Source organism: Sminthopsis crassicaudata, chromosome 3 (assembly GCF_048593235.1).
Source record: "Sminthopsis crassicaudata isolate SCR6 chromosome 3, ASM4859323v1, whole genome shotgun sequence".
Classification (NCBI taxonomy): Eukaryota; Metazoa; Chordata; class Mammalia; order Dasyuromorphia; family Dasyuridae; genus Sminthopsis; species Sminthopsis crassicaudata.
The window spans coordinates 460,422,946-460,441,368 of NC_133619.1; positions in this window are offsets into that span (position 1 = coordinate 460,422,946).

Here is an 18,423-nt window from a genome sequence, read left to right on the forward strand (position 1 = left end):
TTGGAGCAGTAGATTGAGAGCTGGACTTGGAATTAGGAAGACCTGAGTTCAAATATGGCCTCAGACATTAACTGTGTCATCTTGGACAAGTCATTTAACTTCGTTTAGACTCAGTTTTTTCAATGTAAAATGCAGTTAATAATAAGGAGGATTGTTGTGAGGATTAAATAAGATAGTATTTATAAAGCTACAGAGCAGATGTTAGCTATTTATGACAAAAGCTTAAAGATTACATATATGTATATGTATACATATATGTGTAAACATTTATATATACGTATATATATATATATATACATATGTAAATAGATAACTGATTAAGGTTTGATGGTTTGGTCATCGGATGTTATGCTCTACAAAGCTGGAAAGGATGGCTGACATAGAGGATGACAGAGTTAGAATTCTCAAGGGATCTTGTTAAGAAAGAGCTTTGGGTTGGCTCTAATTAGATAAAATTCAATAGGGCTAAATATAGTCTTGAAAACTTGGATGCAAAAAGTTAAATTCTTAAGTATGAGATAGGAAAGATAAAGAACTTGAGGGGGGGCAACTTCAAATTCAATATGAAACAAACATACAATGTGGCAGCCAAAAAGGCTAAAGTTTGCTTGACCTATATTACAAGACACACAGCTTTCCGAAGCAGCAAGGTGATAGCTGGACTCTGCCCTTGCAAGGTCTCATCTAGAGTTATTGTGTTCAATTCTGAGTACTAAGGTTTCAAAAAGACATCAATAAGGTACAGAGTGTTCAGAGAATGGAAATCAAGATGGTGATATATGAGAATCAATCAAAGGAACTGGGGATATGTAGCTTAGAGAAGTCAGTAGACTAAGGAGGAACATTTTAATTGTCTTCAAGTATTTGAAGGGCTAAGATGTGGAAGAAAGAATAAATTTGTTTGTTATGGTCCCAGGAGGAATCAGTGGAAGTTACAAAGAAGGCAAATTTAGGTACAGTCAGGAAAAACTTCCTATTAATTAGAACTGTACAAAAGTAGCACATGTTGTCTCTAGAGGTGATAGGTTCCCCTTCCTTGGAGATCTTTAAGTAAAGGCTGAACCATTTAATAGTTTAATAGTGGGGGAGGGGGAAGAGCCTAGGACAACTGTATAGTTCCTCCTATCCCCATCCCACTGCAAATATAGGTTGGCCTAGTTTTCCCTTAAGAAGTGATAAACCTGTCTTTGGGACTTGATTAGCTAAGTATTAAATTAAAACTGGTAGCCTCTGGCTATATTGATACAGCTTCTTATTCATCCAAGGGCAAAAAAGGATCATCTATGTGGAGCTGAGAGAAATATCAAGTTCTCAAAGTCATGATACTCTGCCATGATGACCAAATGAGTTTCTGTGTGGAGGTGAGGGTGGTATGTCTATCCAAATTAAAAGTGCTTCAGTGTTCTTGTTGAATATTTTCTCTTTGATATAGTTAAGAAAATCTAATTTTGTTAACTATTGAAACACCTCTGAGTGTCTGAATTTATTTCAACACCAAATGTAAACTACCAGGGGACTGATTTGACTCAAGCCAGCCTCCTAATATTTGACATAGTTAATAATTGGAATTAGATGCCATGGTGACTCAACTCATGGTTAAAGTAGGGGAAGGGTGATGCAAATGCTGAGAATGAGATGATTGGATGACCAGATACAGCACCATAGGAATGACCCTTCTAGTAGTTTATGAATCACACTCCCACTGGCACAGAACAATTAGTTCAGTAGGTGTTGGGAGAGACTTTCAGGGATAGTAAAGAAAGTATCAGATCCAATATTTTCTGGTTGCAGGTTGATTGCTCTGCAGAAGTTGGACTGTCAACATAGTGATTAAAGTTAATTGGCCCAGAACATTTAGCAATTAGAGATAGAGCCCTTAATGTTTCAGAATGGTATCATGAAAGCTGAGGGGCAGTTAATAAGTTTGTGATTGTACAAGTAAAAGGGGCTCTGCTGATAGCAGTAGGGGTCTCTAAGTTGAAGATGGGAATAATGGGCACATGTTCCAACCCTTTTAATTGTGTGACTTTGAGCCCAGAGTTAAGGATGGAGCCTGAAAGCTGGAGTGAGAATTGGAGACTTGTGGTAAGAAAACTTTGGGCTTATTTTATTACTGCTCCCTAGAGGATAATTTCTGCCATTGAGGGAGCAGGGTGTGGGAAGGCTTTCACCATCAAATGACTGGGGAGGTTGCAAGAGACTTTCAAATAATAATCTGATAAATCAGTGGAGCAGTGACTGCTGAGGGCATGGTCTACTGGAACCAATACAGAGCAACTCTCCATAGCATTGTTCTACAGGCATGGGGAGTCCTATTTCAGGACTAGTTAAATTGATTGTATATTGCCAGGGGGACTGCTATTTGTCCTTTTTTAAGTGGCTAAGAGGAAGAGTTACATATATAAAGCCCCCAAAAGATAAATTCCCGTTGCAGCCCTATATAATAGAGTTTTCAAGGTAAGGAATGAAGTTCCTAAAGGAAATGAGTTAAACAAATTGGATTTATATAGAGGCAATTCGATAATATCTTTTGGGCAGAGTCCCACTAGAATTTAGTTATGGTCCTCCCCAATCAACAATTATACAGTGTGGCTAGTCATCTAGTGAAATTTGAGCTGGAGATTGGAGCAACTGTGGCCTGGGAAAACATTGCTGTCAAAATATAAATGAATGCCCTAGAGACAGGGGGAGGAGACATAGAGACACTACTAACTTCTGGGTAAACAGGGGCTAATGATACTCTCTTCTTGTGGAAACTTTAGTCAAGGCTCCTGAAATACAAGACTGCTAAGAAGTCTAGCCTTTGGAGATGTTAGTAAAATTGTGCTGTGAAATTCAGTACTAGAGTAGAGGGGACTTTTAGCTTTAGCAAATAAATCTAAGGCATCTCCTAAAGCCCTTATTCCCTGTTGGTTATCTATGGGGGATTAGAGGGAGTAGAGCATGGATGGAAGGAATATCATGAGCTTTGGAGAGTTGCTACAAGTGGGCACCTTTTTGACAACTTCTATTGTGATTATGGTCAAATGGAAACCCTTGGAGTTTCCCAAACCATCCTGTATGGTTAATAACAAACAATATGGAGTCTGTAGACTGGGGTGGGGGGGAGAGAGAAGAAAACTTGAAAGTGATGGAAATGCAGAAAAGAAGGAAGTGGGAAAATTTTGTTAACTTCCTTCTGTGGCCCATGAAGAAAGATGACACCTGGAGATTTATGGTGATAATTGGATTTAGACACTAAGTGACAACTTTTCTTTACTTCAGTTTCTTCAACTATAAAATGGGGATAATAATATCTACCTCTCAGGGTTGTTGTGAGATAATATTTGTACAGTGCTGAGCATAGTGTAATGTATGGTAGGGGGTTTGTTTCCTTCCCATAGGGAGTAGGAAAAAAAGTAATCATGCTCATCATTATGGCTATTTCCAACCTACTCATCAATGTTGTAGATCAAGTAGTACACGCCCAGGGTGAATGATATGAGATTATTAACCTCACCAATGCTTCCCACCCCCACTCCTGTAATTTAAATTAATCTGAAATAAAACTCTTCCTTTTTTATATTCTGGTATGAAAAGACACAAAAGAAGTTTCCCTTTCTGGGGACATTATAACACTATGATGACTGGGCTGGTTGAGACTATGATTGGGGCCTTAGATGGGGACTTAGTGGTCCATGTTGGAGACAAGAGTTGGGAAAGTCCTAAGAAAATCTAGGCTGCCTTGACTACTCAATCAAGTTCTGAGGAATATAATTGATAGAGAAAACCCAGAGAATTCAGGGCAGAGTTAAGAATAAGTTAAAACTATTCATTTCTCCACAATCTAAGAAGAAAGTCCAGAAGTTTACTGGATTGTTCATATTTTGGAGAATCAACATTCCCCATTTAGGTATCCCAATGGCTTTCATTTTCTTAGTCAACCATAATTCAACCATAATCTTTTGTGAGTTGGGCCTAGAATAGATTATGGCACTAAAAATTCCCAATTTATAAATCTCTCTTCTTGGGCCCTTATGACCCTGAGAGGCTCATGATTTTACAGGCCTTTCTTTAAAAAGCTAGTTTGAGTGAAATCTTTGGCAGGTAACCAGGTTGCGGCCAGGAAAAGTAATGGTTAAGTTTTTGGTCCTGGAAGTTCTCTAAAGTGACAATTGCACGTACTACATTTGAAAAGTTGTTGCTTACTCATTATTAAGTCCTAGTCAGTACTGAATAGATGACAAAGAGAAGGATTCATACAATAAACCCTTCATCTAGAATTAACTATAATGAAAAGAGTGATTTGGATGATTCTTCTAACAAGATAGGTAGGATCCATGCAATCTCTACTGTTAAATAGAAATGACAGATCCAGAATTGTCCAGTTCCAGCAGTCATTAGTGCTCTTCACAATCAAGTTTTATCTATGCCAGAAATTGGCCTCTTGATCAGACCCTGGAAACCCTGTCTCCTTCACTAGCCAATGGGCTTCTACTCTATAAAGATTTAGCTCCTGATGAATGTTTATTTTGCCTCCTTTACTAGTGACTCCATTCACTATGAAAGAGGAATATATAACTGGAATTAAGCAGTCACTCATAAGTACTATCCTAAAGAATGAGAGTCCTGACAAACTCTTCCACTATACTACACAACTGGCACATGACAGAGTCTTGAAGGATTTGATTGAGAAAAACATCATCATCATTGATTCCTTCATGTAGTCTTGAGGCTAGCCAAGTAGTCTAAGCTTGGAGAGAACAGAACTGGACAACCTAATACTATCCCTTCTACCTAATTGCTCCCATTATACTTCCACTCCCCCAAACCCCCCCTGGGATCAAAGAAGTAGTGTGAAGCAAAGCAAACTGACACAATATTTATGTCTAAAAACATAGACTTAATTCCTCACATAAAGTCAGCATATATTATTTAAGAGAGTGTGATTGGGAAAGGAAGTAGGATAGCCACATAGCCAGAAAAAGAAATATGGCACACTCTATTGGTACTCATGAGATGTTTAGAAATATATAGGAAGGCTCTGGCACATCAAATTGTCCCCATCAGAAAATTTACAGTAGGACAAAAACAAGAATCACACAGGATTATATAAATTGTGACCTTTGCCATTGGAGAGAATACTCATGTGGACGACATGAATGATTCACTGAAATATTGAGATAAAATGAGGCATCTTAGTTAAGCAAATATTTTATTTTCATAGTGTGTTAACACATTTGTATGAAGAAGAAGTCTCAGCAATGAGTTCTTGGTCCCATTCTAGGGAAGGCAAACTTTCCTTAGGTTATTGTAATGGTAGAATATTACAGAATTTAGTGGATAATTTCTTTGGAGAATGTGTGTGTGTGTGTGTGTGTGTGTGTGTGTGTGTGTGTGTGTGTGTGTGTGTGTGTGTGAGTGTGTGTATGTATGTCTGTTCAACTTCTTCATTTTATTTTCCTCTCTTTTTTTGGTTAAAAAATAAATGTTATTTATGCTCTTTCTAAACATAATTTTATTTTCCAATGACTTCCCTTCCTCATTGATCTGATTCTTATAACAAAGGAAAACAGTTATTTAATACAAATGTACACATTGGCTTTGCAAAGTACACTTTATTCCATACCTTGCAATCCACCTTTCTCCTGAGATGAAAAAAGCATGCTTCATTGGTTACCCTCTGAAGTCATGAATAGTGACTGCATTGATTACAGCTCTAAAATTTTCCAGTGTTGTTTTATTTTCCATCATTGTGGTCATTGTTCTAAATAGTTTTTCTGGTTCTGCTTACTTTGCTTTGTATCATTTCACATAAGTATTTCCAAATTTCCCTGAATTTTAAAATATTTTTTTTCTTATGATGAAATACTATTTCATTTTGTTCATGTACCACAATTTCTTCAGACACTCCCCAATTAATTGGTGCCCACTTTGTTTCTAGTCCTTTGCTACCACGAAAGCATAGTACTATGAATATTCTTGAAAGTTTGTGACCTTTCCCTCTTTCCTTGACTTTCTTGTGGTTTATCACTGGGTCAAAGGACCTAATGACTTTTCTTACATGTTTCTAAAATATATTATATTGTATTATAAAATGGTGGCATTAATTCATAATTCTCCCAACAGCTGTCTGCCTGTCTTCAATTATGTTATTTTATTTTTTGTTATCTTTGTCAAGTTGAAAGACATAAGATGAAACCTCAGAACTATTTTGTTGTGAATTTCTTTTATAATTAGTGGTTTGTAGCATTCTTTCATATTGTTATTGATAATTGGAATTTCTCCTTTTAAAAACCACCTGTACATATTCTTTGCCCATCTATCTAGTAGGGACAGGTTCTTGTTATATATGTTACCAATTGTCTCTATATTTTTAATATAAAATCTTTATTAGAGATATTTGCTCTAAAATTCTCCCCTACCCCCACCAAAAATGACAAATTTATTTATCATACAGGGCAGCTAGACCAGCCCTGAAGTCAGGAAGCCCTGAGTTCAAATTTGACCTTAGACACTTAACATTTCCTAGCTGTGTGACCTTGGGCAAATCACTTAACCCCAATTGACTCAGCAAAAAAAAATATTTATCATAGTTTCATTGATTTTATTTGTGTAAAAGTTTTAAAAATATATTTTAAAATTATCTATTTTACTTTTGAAGACATTTATTCCTTATTTATTTAGGAAACCTTTCTCTCCACCAATAATTGTGTAATTCCTTTCATTTTCTAATTTTAAAAATGATGTGACTTTTTGTATCTAGGCTCTATAGAAATTTGGTGCTTACTCTGAAATGAATAAATGAATGAATTATTTTATCCCTTCAGCAGAATGTAAGTTACTTGATGACAGGAACTAATTTTTTTTTTACCTTGTCTTTATATCCCTTATATCCTATCTTTCTTTTCTTTCTTTCTTTCTTTCTTTCTTTCTTTCTTTCTTTCTTTCTTTCTTTCTTTCTTTCTTTCTTTCTTTCTTTCTTTCTTTCTTTCTTTCTTTCTTTCTTTCTTTCTTTCTTTCTTTCTTTCTTTCTTTCTCTTTCTTTCTTTCTTTCTTTCTTTCTTTCTTTCTTTCTTTCTTTTTATTAAAACTTTTTATTTTTAAAACATATGCATGGGGGCAGCTAGGTGACACTTCCTAGCTGTGTGATTCTAGGCAAGCCACTTAACCCTAATTGCCTCAGCAAAACAACAACAAAAAACCCCAAACCCCCAAACCAAAACAAAAACAACTTCATATGCATGGACAAATTTTCAACACTAACTCTTGCAAAGCCTTATGTTCCGATTTCCACCCTTTCCCCTAACCCCTCCCTTAGATGGTAAGCAATCCAACATATATCAAATATGGAAAATATATGTTAAATCCAAAATATGCACACATATTTATCTTGCAGCATAAGATAAATTAGATAAAAAAGGAAAAAAATGAGAAAGAAAATAAAATGCAAGCAAAAGCAACAAAAAGAATGAAAATGCTATGTTGTAATCCACACTCAGTTCCCACAGTCCTCTTGGTATAGCTGGCTTGCTTCATTACAAGATAATTGGAACTGGCCTAAATCATCTCATTGTTGAAAAGAGCAATGTCAGAATTGTATATCCCTAGTTTTCAGAATCATACCTTACAGAGTGTGGACCTAAAAATAGTTATATTTTTATAGAGAGAAGTCTTTTTAATAGCATGTTATGAAAATAGTTTTGAGATAAGGACCAGTTTTGCTGTTAAAATTATTTGCTGTGATTACTAAGTGATTTAAAACTTTGTAAGGTGAAACAAATTAAAAACACTAGCAATCCTGAGTCATGTATATTAATGACCATATTAAAATGAGTTTTTTGCATATACATATTATGGTATAGCAATATAATATAATATTGCGGTACTACAAGACAATACTTATGAATTATAGAAGGAATCAAATGGATATTGTCAATGTGGGTATTTTCTCTATTGATGCAGGTTTCAACCTGTCAATGCCTTTTCCCCACTTCTTCCCAAAATATAGAGTACACCAAATGTGCTGGCAGCCTATTTCATTTTTACAAATATACCAGTGCAATGCATAGGTTCTCTATCAGTAATCCCTGGTTCTTTCCAGTTCATCTTCTTTTTATTTCATATATTTTTTTGGTGAATTCTTTTATGTTAGTTCTTAATTGCTGATGTATAAAATTCATTTATTAAAAAGAAAAGAAAAAACAGAAGGAAAATAGAGCCAATCAATGGTGTTGAAACTTCTGGTAGATCTAGAAGTGAAAACAAGTCAAAAGTATTTTCTTTACTTTTTTGTTTTTGTGAATACATTTGGTTCTGCCTTGTTAAAGGCTCAGAGTTTTGGGGAAGATTTTTGCAAACTCTTTAAACATTTCTTATTTTTGATAATGATTTTTAATTAAAAAAATTAACTAGTTCTTTTTGCAGTAATTAAGTCAGATCACTATTTGAAAATTTTAACTTTTTTTTTGCTAAAACTATTAAAACTTTTAATAAGTGTAAAAATGAGCAGACAATTTTACATTTTATAAATAGGACATATTGACATATTCTTTTCTATGAAACAAACAACGTTTTCTATGAATCAAATGACTTCCTTTACTTAATCTGTGGTAGATAATATTTTTATAGGGAATTTTTGGATTTTTTTCCCTCTTTTTTTTTTCTTGCAATTTATATAAATAACATGGTAAATCTGGAAATCTGATTTCCTCTCATTGTGACTGCTGACTTTTTTTTTTTTTTTTAATAAGCCATATAATTTTGCCCTATAGAACTGGTAAAACTTCCGAAGTGGGTGCTTCATTAGGAAGCATTTAGGTTATGCAAGGCACTATATTAGGCCCTGAGAGCATCACAATAAATGAAAAATGACCCTTGCCTACAAGATGTTTACATTCTACATGGGGAAAAAGCATACTGAGAAAATATTTTCTCTTTGATGTGCGAAATCTTTCCTAAGATTCATTCAAAATATTTAATTTGAATTGAATTGTGACATCCTCATAAAATGAGAATTGTCATGGGTTGATAGAATTCTGAAAGTTTCTTCCAACTATAGGTTCTGATCTTAGCATGTTTGAATCAATTTTTCATCTTATAAACTTGAAGTAATCAGCAAAGGCTAATGAATTAAAGTCTTTCAAATTAGACCTTAAGTTTGGAGTTCTCTGCTTTAAAATATTTTTGCATAGTTAACAAGTATAAAAGATCTTTTTAAGCTTTTGATGTTTGGAAAAAAACAACTGACCCTTCCTCTTTTCATGGCTAAATTCATGTGATACCAAAAGAGTCCATCAGTTCAGCCACACAACTATTCATTCACTGATAAAATCAACCATGTTGGAGGTTTGTATCCCTAGGGCAAAGACTGAGATGTGTTTATTAATCTTCCCTTTGCCAGGAAGTGTTAAAAATAAAAAAGATAGCGGACATAAAATCCTTCCTTTCCTTTTTATCACACACAGTTTTTTGTTTTTTTTTTTGGGGGGGGTAATTGGGGTTAGGTGACTTGCCTAGAGTCACACAGCTAGGAAGTATTAAGAATCTGAGGTCAAATTTGAACTCAGGTCCTCCTGACTTCAGGGCTGGTGCTCTATCAACTATATCAACTAGCTGCTCCTCCCCCAATTTTCTATACACAGAATTGGGTTGTAACAGAAAGAACCTCACTATAAGATTGTCCTGTTAGAGGAGAATTCAGTATTGCTTGGGGGTCTATCTCAGATGCCATCTAAGGAGTAGAGAGGAGGAGCAAAGAGTTTCTGAAATGCAAAAAAGTATCTTTTTATAACTGTCTCTCAATATGAATCTAGGGGCATTATTAAGAAGCTTCAAAGTATTCAGAGAAGGCAGAATCTACCTAGGCAAAGTGATATGGAGAAGTGAGAATATCAGACTTACTCAGATCAAAACATGTGATGCCTTAGAATGATATATTTATTATTAACTGAACTTAGCATTCTCTCTGTGTAGCACATAAGAAAATTTAACATGAAAAAATCCTTTGCTTATGATTGATTAGATAAGTGTTAGGGAGTTCCTTGAAGCAAAGAGAGGTTAAATTCCTTGCCTAATGTCACACAATTAATAAGTATCAAAGACAGGATTAGAATTCAAGACTGCTTGACTCCAAATCTCATTCATTTCCTGTTTTGTTGTTATACCATGCCCAGATCACTAACAAAATTCTGTATTTATATATTGTATTATCTTTTATCCCAAGTTCATATGGTTTTATAAACAAATGATATGTTCCATACCATATTTATGAGAAAAGGAGTTGAACATTGTCATTATCTTAATTATATGTAAATATAATTATCTTAATCATATATAGAAAAAGTGAACCAAAAAGTGATCAAATGACTAGATCATATTCACAGAATTTATTTATAGATTGGTTATTCTTCACCTTTTCTCCTCTGTTCTTGATCAGAGTCAGAAGATTTTATAATTGCAAAGATCTCAGAGGCTTTACAGTTCAATACATGATAGAAAAAGAATGTCTTTTAAAACATAACTGACAAGTGGTTATCTAACCTTTGCTTAAAGACATCCAATGAAGAGGAACTGGTTACTTTCTAGGACAGTCCATTCTGCTGTAGGATTGTACTAACTGGAAGAAAGTCTTTCTAGCAAGACTCAATTTGTTTTGTAATGACTTCTTGCCATTGCTCCTTGTTCAGCCTTCTGGGGGAGGGGGATCAAACAGAACAAATTCAATCCCTTATCCATGAAAAAGCCTTTTGAGTACTTGAAGACAGATAGCATGTTTACCTGACTCTCCCCTTAGCCAAGCTAAATATTCCTACTTTTTAAAGCTGATTCTCAAATAGAATGCACCTGGGACCCCTCAACATCCTGGTTGCTCTCTGTATGCTCTTTAACCTATCAATGTCCTTCCAAAATTGTGGTGCCCAGAACTGAATAAAATACTATAGATGCCAATGGACTACTGCAAAGTATAGGAGGGCTCCCTATTCCTGAGTGCTATGTACCTCTTATTAAAGCTCAAGATGGAATTCATTTTCTGGGCTTCCATATTATACAGTTGATTCATATTTAGCTATATATACACTAAAATCCTCAGAGTTTTATAGGCAGATTGTTATTTAACCAGAACTTCATTCATATCTTGTAGTTATGAAGTTCAACTTCTTGGATCAAAATAAGACTTTACATTTATCCTGAATAAGTTTTGTTGTATTAATCAACAATTTGCTAGTTTTTTGAGATATTTTTGGATTCTGGCTCCAAATCCAATGTGCTAGGCCTTTCTTTCCAATTTTGTGTTATTTGCACATTTGATGAACCAACCACTTAAGCCTTTCTACAAGTTATTAATAAAATGTTTGAAAGAATATGATCAAGGATAGATACCTGGCTAACTCCACTGGACATCTTCTTCCAAGGTGACATTGAACTCTTACTGTTTACTCTAAGTCTTCCCATTCAACCAATTCTACATCTATCCAGTTGTACCATTGTTTAACTCATTTCTTTTCCATAAGAATAGTATGAGATGACTTATCAATGATTTTCAAAGATCCCCTTTTATAGCAATTCAATAATTCACTAAAAAAAGAAAGGCTAGTCTGGCATGAACTGATCTTACAAACAAAGCCATATTGATTCTTTGTGATTTCTCCTTGATCTCTAGATGCTTGCTACCATCACTTTGATAATATCCTAGATTTTTCCCATCAATTGAAGTAAAGTTCATTGGTTTGTATTTTGTTGACTGTCTCTTCATTCTTTAGAAAGCTGGGACATTGTCCTTATGCAGTCCTGTGGGACCTCTCAAATACCGACTGAGGTTTGACAATCACATATGCCAATTCTTTTAGCAAATGAGGATATAATTCACCTGGGTCAGGTGACTTAATTCATTCAAGGTTGTTGAGTACTTTAGAAGTATCCACTTATTTGTCAAAAATATTAATTCCCTCATTAGCCATTTTTGTTATTGTATTCATTCCAGTTTGTGACTCAGTTTCCTTGGCAAAGAAAACAGTAGTAAAATTAAAAAAGAAAAAAAAAGTTCTGTTGTTTCTCTGTTGTAATTTACTATTGCCTTGTCTACCCCAACCATAGCTAAATCTTCTTTTTGCCATCCTTAGCTTTTCTGGCCAGCTTTAGCTCATACTGAATATTATTTCAGTATCATGCTTTTAAATTCACCTTTGTTACTTTGCTCTATTTTTTTTTGTACAGACCTTTTAAAAATCTAATTTGGTTGGTGGGTTTTCTGTGTATCAACACTCTTCAAATAATTCCATATTTTTGGTCTCCATTGGAATAGATTCCCTTTGTGTATTCAGAATTTCATTCTTGGAAGTTTCACATTAAGGTCTCTCATCACCACCATATAATGCCTCTATACTATGTTTTAGGCCATTTTTGGAGCTCATTTATTTGTTACTTTTGTCTCAGGGTTCTGTAATATACTACGGAAATGACAAAATTCATATTAACTTGTCTCTTTATAGATCTTCACTTAACTTTTCTACCATATTTCCTTTTTTTTTTTTTTCCCTGAGGCTGGGGTTAAGTGACTTTCCCAGGATCACACAGCTAGGAAGTGTTAAGTGTCTGAGTTCAAATTTGAACTCAGGTCCTCTTGAATTCAAGACTGGTGTTCTATCCACTGCGCCACCTAGCTGCCCCCTCTACCATATTTCCACACTGGTTTCTGTATTTTCTCCTCCTCCTCAGCACTTTAATGAGTATACCTAATTAGAGTCAAATTTCTGTCAATAATCTCATTTTATAATCTTAGAAATCTCCATGACATTAAATTTGTCTTCTTATGGTATGGTCTCTAGTCTATCTTTTTTATTTCCCAGATTTTATGAATTTGCACATAAACATTTGAAGACAAAGTTTTTATTACTGACTCTTTGTGGAAGTTTTTTCTGTGATCTTCAGGGTTTCTCAACAACTATTCTTTCCACATTATAGTTTCTCTATATTGTATCTAGGTTAGTTCATGCATAAATATAAGGCAATTTGAGAAGGGAGAGAGTATTAGCAATAATGGGAGGTGAACATTTGTGAATGTCCTCTCCCCAAAGCTTTATGAAGGTGATACTGAGCCTTGAAAGAAAATAAGTATTCTGAAAAGTAGGGATGAAGACAATATTATATTGGGAGGGAGATACCCTGGTCTGATGTAGAGATGGAAGATGGAATGTCAAGAAGTTAGAAGTATAGTTAGTCCAATTTGTCCAGTGTATAATGTTATAAAGGAGAATAATATAAAATAAGGCTAGAAAAAGATTAAGTCCATATATTTTTTTCTTTAGTAATTTTCAGCCATGTCTGGTTCTGTGACCTTATTTGAGATTTTCTTGGCAAAGATAGTGAAGTTCTTTGCCATTTCCTTCTTTAGCTTATTTTATAGATAAGGAAAATAAAGCAAATAGGATTAAATGATTAGTCCAAGGTCACATGGCTAATAAGTAACTGAGGCCAGATTTGACTTCAGAAAATGAGTCTCCCTGACTCTAGGCTTGATACGCTATCCATTGTGCCATAAGCTACTGTATCCCTCTGATAGAAAGTCTTAAATGATAACTTAAGGAATTTATGATTTATCATAAAACATAATAGGGATTCATTGAAGGCTTCTGAATAGGAAAGAGATAAAGATATACACTTATGAAGATTATAGATTATAGCTATATTGAATATAGATTGGAGATATAGGGAAATTGGATCAGCCTCAGTTACCTCATTCATAAATAGGGACAATAATAGTAGATGCCTCACAGGGATATAAGGATCAAAAGACAACTTATATAAAGTATTTTGCAAACCTTGAAGTGTTATGCAAAAGTTAGTAATTAATATATTAATTAAGAAGTGATGGGATATGAAGTAGAGTGATGGCTGGATGAGAAGAGAGAAGATGAAATAGAGCTGGGTATAGACTCAACAAACCTAGGCAATTTGTTAAATAAGGAATAAAGGAGGTAGGTTAGGTAGTACAGTGGATAGAGTGTTGGGCCTGAAGCCACTCATAATTCTGAGTTCAAATCTGACTTCAGGTAATTGTTAGCTGTGTGACTCTGGGCAAGTTATTTAACTCTGCCTCAGTTTCCTCACCTGTAAGATGAGCTGTAGAAGGAAATGGAAAATGATTCTAGGATTTTTGCCAAAAACAAAACAAAACAAAACAAATGGGAACATAGAGAGTTGGACACAAGTGAAAAATGATTTAACAACAGCAACAAAAGGAATGAAAGAGAAGGAAAAGTTAAAATGACTTGAAAGCAGTGAATCTGGTTATTGTGGTTTTCTTATCAGAAACAGTAAAGTTTGGAGGAGAGATAAGTTATGAGGGGAAATGATATATTCCATTTTGGACATATGGCATTGGGGATTCTGATGGGACACCCTCTTTAAGAGAGGGTAATGAAGATTAGAAAGACATTAAGACTGGATGTGAAATGAAGATTTGGAAATTATTTTTATAGAGATTATAATTGAATCACTAGGGAATTATTTTTTTTCCCTGAGGCAATTGGGGTTAAGTGACTTGCCCAGGGTCACAGAGCTAGAAAGTGTTAAGTGTCTGAGGCCAGATTTGAACTCAGGTTCTCTTGACTTCAGGGCAGGTGCTCTATCCACTGCTCCACTTAGCTGCCTCTCAAGAGGGAACTATTGAGTTTATCAAGGGAAGTAGCATAGAAAAGAGAAATGTGTTCATAACAGAACATGGGTGTACAACCAGGATTTGGGAGATGAAGATGGATAATGGGTCTCATAAGGGGATCAGAAAGGTAGGAGGAAAAGCAGAACAAAGTAATGTACAAAGAAAATCAAAAGGGAAAGAGTAAGCAGGAAGAAAAGGGGTCAGCAAAGACAAATGTTGTAGAGGTCAAGGAGGATGAGGATTGAGAAAAGATCATTATAATTAATATTAAAAACATACTTCCTGTCTTCCATTCCTATCTTCTAGTTATGGAGCTCAAATAAATACATAGGAAGAAAAACATACATAACTGAAACACCCATTTGTCAAGCAACTTAATAAAAATTATTAGTAACTTTGGAGAGAGCAATTTAAATTGAGTGTTGGAGTTGGAAGTCAGATTTAAAAAGATAGAGAAATGAGTGGGTGTTATGGAAGTAGAGAAGGTAATCATGAAGGATCTTTCTAGAAGTGTGATTGCAAGAAGGAACAGAGATTTCAAGTAAGACCTAGGCATGAAACAAATGAAATAAAAAAAAAAGGCAATTCAATAGAGAGTCTTAGATGGAAATTTAAATTTTTTTCTTTAGTAGGCATATGTGAAGTCATCCTAGTACAGCAATAATGTCAATCACATTTCACTTCTTGAAAATTTTTTCATCTTGTGTCTTCACTTCTCTAAAGAAAAACCTCATTTAGTTCCCTGGAGTCACTTCTAAGTCCTCAATTTCTGTGAATTAATACTCTTTTTTGTCATATATCTTATAACTGGCAAAACTGTAGTAATAAGTAGCACCCAGAGAAGGGAGTGATGATGAACTATGTTTTAATAAAATAACTTTCATATGTCCAGATCACATTTTAAAGCATCAAGCTACTGATGATTCATATGTGGAGCTCTGGTACCCTGTAGAAACAAATGTTTGTGGTATCTAGTTTTTCTTTATTTTTTATATATTGTATCAACTCCTGTGAAAGTAAGCAAAACTGTAGAGTGAGGGAGGAGGAAGAGAAAAAAAGGAAAGATAATTTTCATTTCCAAAGCTTATTATATTATATAAATTTGAATTTTTTTTACATTTAGGATAATGGAAATTGCCAATCTCTTTTAAAGAAAAAAAAAGATGTTTTGGAGGGAAAAAGGGTGTGTGTGTGTGTGTGTGTGTGTGTGTGTGTGTGTATGTGTGTGTGACATATAAATGCAGTATGATCCCTTTATGTCGGGGGGAGAAATATATAAACACATATGCAACTGAATATACACACAGTTCCCTTTAAAATAAACATTTGTTTTAAAAACATTAGACAAAACAGAGGATCTTATCTCAAAAATCTGCTAAAGTATGAACAACGATTTTGGGGGAAATTATAAAGCTTTAGAGCTCTAAAAAGAAAGGGAAATATTTCTAGAAAAACCATGTATTTATAAAGCTTTATGATGAAGACAAATCTTTTGCCCTGTGTAAAAATTTATGTATTTGAGTAGCTGCTCAAGTTATTCTTTCAAGGTTATAAATATTTACTAAAGAAGAATCAATCTCTAATCAAAATAAATTATAATTCAAGTACAAGATAATATCATGTTTAGAAATTAACAATCAAAAATCAGACTGAAAGGAGCTGTTATGGAAGACCTTGTTAGAGTAACCTGCATTCTCTTATTATTATCAAAGGACAAAGAATTTGTCACCTAGAAACTTTTTTGAATAGTCATAAACATCCCATGAAATATACAATCTTGCTACTTAGAATCAAGGTCCTTTTCACTTTGAAAGCATCTGGTTAGTCAGTCATCAAAACACGTTTATTGAAGTTATTGTGTTCTGAGTAACATAAGATGAAAACATAGTTCTTATATTCATGAAATGTACCTTGGAGGAGGGGCACTTAAACACAAACAAAGGAAACACACATACAAAATAAATACATTTATATTTAATTGTAAAAATATTTGCGTATTTACACATACACACACATCCCATACACTAATAAATGATACAATTTCATTTCAATTGTCATCTCTCTATGAATTGTCCATTTTGTATAGGATTTAAAGTCCATTTTCCTTTCTACAATGTACTATATTCCTATTTTTAATTTCAATAGTAGTATGTTTTTTCAAATGCATACAAAGTTACTTTTCAACATTCATCTGTGTAAAGCCTTGTATTCCAAATTTTTCTTCCTCTTTTCCCACATCCTCCCTCCCCAAAATAGCAAGCAATCTGATATAGGTTAAATATGTGTAATCTTTCTAAACGTATTTTCATATTTATCATGCTGTGCAAAAATGAAAAAAAATCAGATTAAAAGGGGGAAAACACAAGGGAAAAAACTGAGGAAACAAACAACTACATGACAACAAAAAGGTGAAAATACTATGCTTTGATCGACATTCAGTTTCCATAGTTCTTTCTATGGACACAGATGGCACTTATCACAAGTCTATTGGAATTGCCTTGAATCATTGAATCATGCCAAGTCCATCACAGTTGATCATGTCGTTGCTGTGTACAATGTTCTCTTGGTTCTATTCAATTCCTTTAGCATCAGTTCATGTAAGTCTTTCCAGGCTTTTCTGAAATCAACCGGCTGATCGTTTCTTATAGAACAATAATATTCTATTATTTCATATACTGTAACTTATTCAGTCATTCCCCAACTGATGGGCATCCACTCAGTTTCCTGTAGGAGGAAAAAGCCTTCTACAAACATTTTTGCACATGTGGATCCTTTCCCCTATTTATGATCTCTTTGGGGGATCAATCAATTTTTGAGGACAGTTCCCTTGCCTTAGGGAAAAAAATCTAATCTAATTTATATGGCACTGTTGTTGGGGGACTGGGAATCTTAGTAGATAGAGATCTTATGGGCAATGAACACTTTTTCTTTAAATGATCCTAGAATAAGGAAGATCTGAGTACAAATCTGGCCTCAAACATTTACTAGTTGTGTGACCCATGCTAAATCATGTTTGACTCAAGTTCTTCAATTGTAAAATGAAGATAATAATCGCACCTACCCTAGAAGGTGGTTGTAAGGATGAAATGAGGTAACATTTATCACAATGCCTGGCATATAGTAGGTGCTATATAAATGCTTATTTCCACCCTTTCCCTCTTAATGGCCATGTCTGGAGAACAATTTAACATACTCTAATACCTCATAAAAGAATTGAACAGGAGGAAGAACCCAAGCTGGATTGCATTTAGAAAATTACATTTCACTTTCAGTGATTCCGAACTTCTTCAAACAATATTCCACATTTATCACCAATATTTTTTTCAGAGAAGCCAAGTGGTCATGAATAGTGAAATCCTTTAATCTTTGAGGAACTGAAATGGTGGGGGGGAGATCATACAAGGCCAATGAAGAAATGTGTGCAGGATGTTAATAAGGTTGTAGCACATTTAAAAAATGATGATTTATGTGCAAGAATTCACTTCAAAGATGTTACTGGGATATGCTAAACTGGAAAAGAAGTGAGTGGTTTTATAATAAGAGCAGAGAATAAAAGATAGGCAGTCGGCCTACTGCATTGATTATCCACATTAAAAAAAATAAAACCAAAAGAAAGCTTGTAGCATGTTTGTTAGATCTGATGGAGCTCATTTGGGAAAATGTGGACAAAGACCTCAAAGGATTTGAGCCCCTATGAGTATGTGATTTTTTTGGGGGAGAATGGAGTTTGGGGTACTATGGTGAACATTTTTTATTTAGTTTTCATTTTATTTTTCCTTAGTTAC